At 43.7% G+C, this 7,353-nt stretch overlaps 1 protein-coding gene across 1 annotated transcript in view; it reads left to right on the top strand.

The window, feature by feature from the left end:
- Positions 1-2,354: 2,354 nt before the first annotated feature.
- Positions 2,355-7,353, top strand: part of tmem121ab (transmembrane protein 121Ab) — a 40,498-nt gene continuing 35,499 nt past the window's right edge. Inside the window, exon 1 of the mRNA XM_076755592.1 lies at positions 2,355-2,684. The gene's annotated coding sequence lies outside the window, so the exon portion shown is untranslated. The remainder of the gene's footprint in view (positions 2,685-7,353) is intronic.

The raw sequence follows: 7,353 nt of genomic DNA, 5'->3' as shown, positions 1-7,353 counted from the left end.
ATTCCCTGTCTTGTGCTTTGTTTCTATTCAAGAGTGAGTTTAGGAAATTCATCATATATGTATTAATTGTTTATATTTTCAGCCACCCTACAGCAGCATGGCTCTATGGATGAGGAAGCCGGTCGGTCAGTGCAAAAAAAATCTCTGCAACTATTAAATGGATTTCTATGAACAGGCATTCATTGTCCCCAGAGGATGAACCTACTGGTTTTGGTGATCCAACTGCCGGATGGATTGCCATTAAATTTAGTATATCCATGCTGCCCAGAGGATGGATCCTAACGATTCTTTGACTTTTCATCTAGCGTCACCAGCAGGTCAAAGTTTTCACTTATCCGGTGAAATATCCGTTAGGTGGACTGGCACAACATTTTGCACAGACAGTGGTGGTTCACAGTGGATGAATCCTAATGACTTTGGTGATCTCCTGACTTTCTTAGTGATATTTATGAGGTTGACCTTTGCGGTTGTGAGTGGAATTCCTCAGTGACTATTGGCTTGTCATGAAATATGGTCCACATATTTATGTCTCCCTCAGAATGATGTGCAATCACTTTGGTTATCCTCTGACTTTACATCTAGTGCCACCATCAGGTCAAAATGTCAATTTGTCCAATGCTTTTGTTTATGATCAAATACCTGCAAGACTAATGACACTGCCATCAGCCTCGGCTCTACTTTGTGTGCTCTGCTCACTAATGGAAGCACTTTACTTTACCACCCCCTTATTTAACATTAATCAACAGTATATAAACATGTAAGAAATTGCTTACATTATGGCACATTATGATGTGGTTGGAAGCACAGATAAGGGCATTTTTAAGGCACAGTAATTGACAACAATTACAGGTTCTCTTATGAAGACATTATTTCAGCGGCATTTCAGTCTACTGTCGTTCATCATCTGTTTATACACAAGCTTCACTCCCACAGGAGTTTCAGTTGTTAAGAAATACATTAGCAGTGCTTTGACTGCAGTACATTATAGTATGTTATAAACCATTTATGAAATGTTTACATACTACTTGTAAAGGTTAAATCTAGGGGTTTAAAGCAAAGCATTGCCCGACTTCGCAAATGTTAACACGCTAATGTGCTAAAATAAGAGGGCGAACATAGTAAACATTACACCTGCTCAATATCAGCCTGTTAAAATTGTCATTGTGAGCATGCTAGCATGTCGTTGTTAGCTCAGAAACATTAGCATTGCCGTACAGTATTGTACACTTGCTCAGTCTTGATCTTACAACCTTCTCATGCATAGTAGGATTTTGAAGTCTTACCATCTTGTATCATATATTCTCACTGTCTTGTGCTTTGACTCCTCAACAGTGGATTGTGCGATTTCATAAAGCCTTATGCTACATTTGATAATACCTGAATGAACTGATTATACTTCTTGATTTCCTATCGCATCACTTTAACAACAATGATAATCATAAACTTTATTTGGTTAGCACCTTTCATACAAGAAATGCAGCTCAAAGTGCTTTGCAGAATGAAGATGAAAACAGGGATAAAAAATTAATGTCGAATAAGATGGAGAATAAAACCCACTTGACAGTATTTAATATTGATGTTCCAGTGTGTACTATGTGAGTTTATAGTGGTCTGACTCTACATTATGGTACTTTGATCTGCCACAATGTCACTCATTTTTATAATCGTGCCATCCGGGTTCCGCTGTGACACTTAAATTGATGGCACCCGTCCCAAATTAATTATCGCATTAGTGCTTTTCTTTCATGACTAATCCTTCTGCCATTGTTCTTCACTCCCATTTAACGTAGAATATTCTGTGGAAAAACTGTTGTTCTGTTCAAAACAAAAGACAAACATGCAACAAAATGACAGGGCAGGAGGCGGCCGAAACAGATGGCTGTTCCCTCTACATAAGTAAATTGACCATAAATTCAATTCAATTCCCCATAGTGTGTGTATGTGTGTGTGTGTGTGTGTGTGTGTGTGTGTGTGTGTGCGAGAGAGAGAGAGAGAGAGAGAGAGAGAGAGAATGTACCTCTGTCTTCATCTTATAGCTTGCATGCAGCAGTGACATAATTTTTTGGCACAGTCGCATTGAATTAAGTCAAATTGAATGTTTCTTTATCGCATCACTGCCAATAAAGCTAATGCTAAATGATTTCTGTTTAACTATTGGCAGTCATTTGCTCGCGTCTATTGTAGCTTGTATAGGATTCTGGAGGCTATTGGTTTCCCTCTTGTCACTCCAGCATATTTGAATTGAATAGTGATTGATAGAGCGAGGAGAATAGAAAAGAGAGAGAGAGAGAGGGAGGGAGGGAGGGAGGGAGAGAGAGGGAGATGTGGTCGAGCCTATCCGGCAGAGGAGCCTCAGCAGTTACACTTGCCAAAGCGGCTCCGCGCAGCCAGCAGGCTCCACTCTGATTTAGATTCAGATTTGACATCACAATTGTGAACATCTCTCGCGCTGTCCGCGTGGTGTTGGGCCACGCGGCCGGGAATGGGATTTGCTTTGACTGTAACTTAAGGGCGGCAGCAGTTTGTTGGACCGGCGTTTTCGGCGCCTCCTCGCAGCGGATTTACAAAGCCTCTCCTGAGCCCGCAATGAGATTCAGCACCCCGGAGAGACACTAAGCGTTTCAGCACCCCGGACAGCGCCTGAGCGTTCCAGCACCCTGGACAGAGACTCCAGTCCAGAGGAGGTAAGAGAGCAGCTTCTCTTTACATGTCAGGCGACAAAAAAAGGAGCCTATAAGGGAGGAGGGGGGGGCACACTCTTCCTATTCAACAATATGTTGAACGTGTTACGACTTGTCTCTGCGCTGCTTCGGAGAAGAGCGAGCCAGACGTGACAAACGGGAACAGTCTAGGTTGGAATCCAGTTTTATTTTTAAGCAGTTCTGCTGAGTTTTTCTATCCTGTGACTTCAGAGGAAATTTTTTCCCCTGTGCTGCCACTTTCTGCCGCTCTAGTTTCAGACTCTTTCCGCCGCTCTTCTCGGTGTTAAACCAGCGCATTTTGGCGCTTTGCAGCAGCTCCTGGTGAATTCGAGTGATGTGGCAAACGAGGCTAAAGTCGCCCCGAAACATTGCTTTTATTCTCTTACGGCTAACGCTGCGCTGCCGCTCGCTCTCGTCAGTTTTATTGAAGGCGGCTGTTTGTTTTGAAGAGTCAGCGCGTGCCCAGGCAGCAGCGGCTCGTGCCTCCGGTCCGCGCGGAAAATCAGCCCATCCATGTTCAGAGGCCCCCCACCACCACCACCACCACACACACACACACACACACACACACACACACACACACACACACACACACACACACCACCCCCACGGCACGCAGCCAGCAGCGCGCAGTCACTGAGCAAATATATAACCCTCACGACCCCCGCGCGTTCTCACCACGCCGATATTTCAGACTGACTGATAATGAGCACGAGACGGGCGCTCCTCCCTTTGAACCTATAGGCTTTCATTATGTAACATTTGAACGCTGCCAATCCAGCTGATTTACTATGAGTGGGCAGCCTGTGGGTGCAGGTTTTTTTTTTTTTTGCTCAATGGCACTTCAACAGGAAACAGCGTAGACCTTTATTGTGGGTTCTTCTGGCACCCACAGGCTGCCAAGAGAGTCCAAAAGTTGATCTTGCGAGCTCATCCATGATCATGCTCATTTGTCTGAGTTTGATAAATATCAATGGATATTTGACAAGATACTTGATCAACCACATAAGAACATCTTGGTAACCATAAGTCAAAAGATGAGCTGAAACGATCAGTCGATTGATCATTAGTCGCTTGAAAAATGAACAGGCAGCTAGCTGTTCCACCTTATCAATTGTGGATATTTGCTGCTTTATGTGATATGTGACTAGTGGTTGGATGTTTTCTGATATTTCACAACGTTTTATCGGCTAATGGAGAATATAATCAGCATATTAATCGATAATGAAAATAATCACGGTTGGAACCACAGTCAAAACCCGAACGTCTCAAGTCAAGCGTTGGTAAATACTGTCACGTTCAAGGACTTATTTATTTGACACCCTTGTAATCCCAGCAGCATATTGGCGGCTGCTGGGATTAAACATGTGACCTTTTGGTTACCACACGGGTGCTTGGAATTGATGGGGACCACCCAGGGCTTCCGGCTTCTCGTTGGCTCCTGTCTGCTGCAGCTCTTTAGCACAAAGAAATTTATTCTGAAAAGTAAAAGGAAGAAAAATGCCCATGTCAGGCCTGCTTTGAATAAGAGGTGACCCCCAATGCTTTTTGCCTGCGGCGCTCTAACAAGGCTCCGTTAGCCCTTAACACACACTCGCATGCACGTAAGCATACACACACACACACACACACACACACCCCGACTGTGTAAACCCACAGTGATGTAATCCACGGTTTTTAAAGCCTTGATTTTAATGATGTTCATTAGGATTTTGATTGCGCTAAATGTGTGATAACTATCGGCTCGGTGCTAAGTGTGTCTGATATGTCGTTCTCATACTGTGAGTGACAAGAATTTAGTGGGAGGAAGCAAGAAGTGTGAATCATGGCAGATATGTTGCCACGGGGCTCCACTCCAGTGTCCTTAAAAGAAAGAAAGCACATTTTGATATGCAGGTTTTGCCTCTGGGTTATTAAGCTCTGGACGCTACTGTATAGAAATTGCTGCTCTATATCATGGGGATGATGAAATAAATGCAAATTAATCTTTCATGCTCAATTTATTATCCAATAAACAGACTATGAATTTGAATGTGAATAGTGGCTCTACAGAGGGCAGGCCACACAATTGCCTGCCTCCCTAAACTGCCTTTGTCTAGTTAGAAATGAAACTCCCAGGGCTGGAGGGCGGGTGAGACACTGAATTCGGGGCATTTATCTGGGGGCGTTTCTCCGCCATAAAAGCAAGGCCAGACAAACAGTCATTTGCCACCCGGAGGGCAGCCTCTTAACCGGTGCACTGTCTCAAACTGTGCCTCGTTGAGAAACATAGTACGGCACACATCCTTAGGGTCAGCAGTTACAAGCCCTCGTTGGCCTCCAGGGAGGCTGATGGGTTCTGCGTAGACTTTTTGCATTACACAGATTGCAGTTGCTTTTCATGAGCGTGATTTTTTACGCGCTCGTTGCACGGTGGCTCGTGTTACCGCATGCCTGGAAATCCATTTATGGGTCTCTTTAAAATTCAGGCCCCTGCTAGAAACGCAATTAAATTCAATATTGCCGTAACTACATGACGGGCTGGTGTGGAAGCCTGAGAGCGGGACGAGGTGGTGAACGCCCACTCGCCATCCTCACTCCACAACCCCCTTCCAAGTCATCCCAGGCCTCTGAAAAAACCCTCCCCCCCACCCCACCCCCCCTTCCCCCCACGCCGTGAATTGTGGTCAATTTGAATGATCAACCGAAGACAATCTGGGAGGCAATGGCTGTCACAGAGAATATTAGGCCGCAATGAGCCGCACCAATAAAAAATCTGTGTGTCTGGAATAGTCAATGTGATTTTTCCCTCCCCTGTGTGTTTCTACAGCTCTCTTTGGCGCAGATGGAAACTACAGAAATGAGAATACTCTGTCTTTGCTATGCTTGGCTCTACTCTGGGCAAGGTTGTGCCATGCTACGCTAAGCTGTGTGGTTTTGTGCTGTGCTTCGCTCTATGTCATTAGCTGAAACACAGCTGTGGTTGCATCTGACGCAGTAAGCACTCAGCTCATCTCATCGGTTCTCAGCCACTGGTTTTCCACTTCAGAATCACTGTGCTTCGGAGGGCTATAATCTCACTGACATAATGGCGTCCACTCCAATCAATAGCCAAATGGCATGGTGAATCAATAGCGACCGTACTGTACAATAACGTGGCCTGGGAGTGGCAGAGGGGAAAGCAGCCTGCAGCCATCACATGTTTAACTCTGGAAACTCTTTGAAAATATACTCCTTAATTATGGATCAAAAATACCAACCTTGTTAACGAGCCATGTATTATGGATTGCTGCATGATCTATGCTAATGTAAGCACAGCAGTTGAAAAAAAAAAAAAAAACTGGCACCACTTTGCTTGCTTCTCTCCCTCTAATCACTACGCATGCAAATACCCACACAGAGTCTATGCACCCAGAAGCACAAAAATAAAGCCAAACTAAGATATAAAACTCTGCATACTTAACAGTAAACATGCATACTCTTCCTAGATGAGAACGGGAATACATTTCTAAAATTTTTAATCCTTTTTAAACTCCCACCTCCCTCAACTCCTCCTTGACACACTTTTGCACCAACCAGAGGTTTTCAAAATCAAGCAAGAAAGTAGCGTTTACAACCTATTCAATTAACGGTTTGTTGTCTTTCCCTGAGGAGCCATAAAATTCATTGGCTTTTTAAGTGTTAATCAAGCTTTTACCCAAGCCCAGCTAAAAGAACTCTAATATTAAACAGTCATTTTATATGTAATAAGGCAGCAGTGCTGCAGTTTTATCTGAGAGAAAACAGCTACAGTGTTTCACACCGTAGAATAAAGGCTCTTAAATTATCCAGCTGTTTGAAAGGCTTTGTCTGCAGCATCCTTACAGATGATAACGAACAGCAAAAAGGCATAATGGTTTTGGCAAGAATACAAATTGGAGAGGTAACTAGGTAAGGGTCACAGCAGAGCTCAGTAACTGCTGTTATTCCAACAGAGAGGCAAACTGCGCTGAACGGATGATAAGAAGTTTACTGTCAGTACAATACTTTAACATGGTAAGAGCTGATGTATGATTGGATCGAGCTTTAAAGTCCTCCTCCACTCAAAACTGTGCTTTTCTCCAGATGACTGTGTAGAATGATGTATGTGCAGAGTCTGACACTTGAAGGCTGTTTTCACATTCATTGCTGAAAGAGTCAATCTTCTCTGTGCTAATTGAAAACCTGACTTTAAGGGACGGACATCACAAATAGTTTGGAAGCCAATCTTGGTCCAATATTCAGCATACACAAGTGTGATGAGGAAACCTGAAGCCTCTGGTGCTCACGCTCTGAGGCTGGACTTCACAGTGAAGTAGGAGACATCTTGTGTCCGGAAGTTACACTGAAAAATATTTGCATTTTCATATATTCTGGAATTTTTAATGAGGGAGAAGAAGCAGGTGCCATTGTAAGGATTTTAATGTTGTGATTATCTTTTTTTTTTCTGCAAAACCATGTCAGACAGACATGAGACACTGTTTATGTGGTGGGGATGTTTAAAAAAATCATTGCCACCCCAAGTGGCAGTTTCTCTGTTGGAGGGCGATTTGGCAATCTGTGTCGCAACAGCAACCCTGGACATTTCTAAATCAAAGACTTCAAATCTGTGTTGCTGGAGGAGAAAACAAATGTGCAGATGTGGATTCTGACC

Source organism: Chaetodon auriga, chromosome 18 (genome assembly GCF_051107435.1).
Source record: "Chaetodon auriga isolate fChaAug3 chromosome 18, fChaAug3.hap1, whole genome shotgun sequence".
Taxonomy (NCBI): domain Eukaryota; kingdom Metazoa; phylum Chordata; class Actinopteri; order Chaetodontiformes; family Chaetodontidae; genus Chaetodon; species Chaetodon auriga.
Note: the sequence above shows the minus strand (reverse complement) of the source record. Positions and strands in the feature narration are given on the sequence as shown.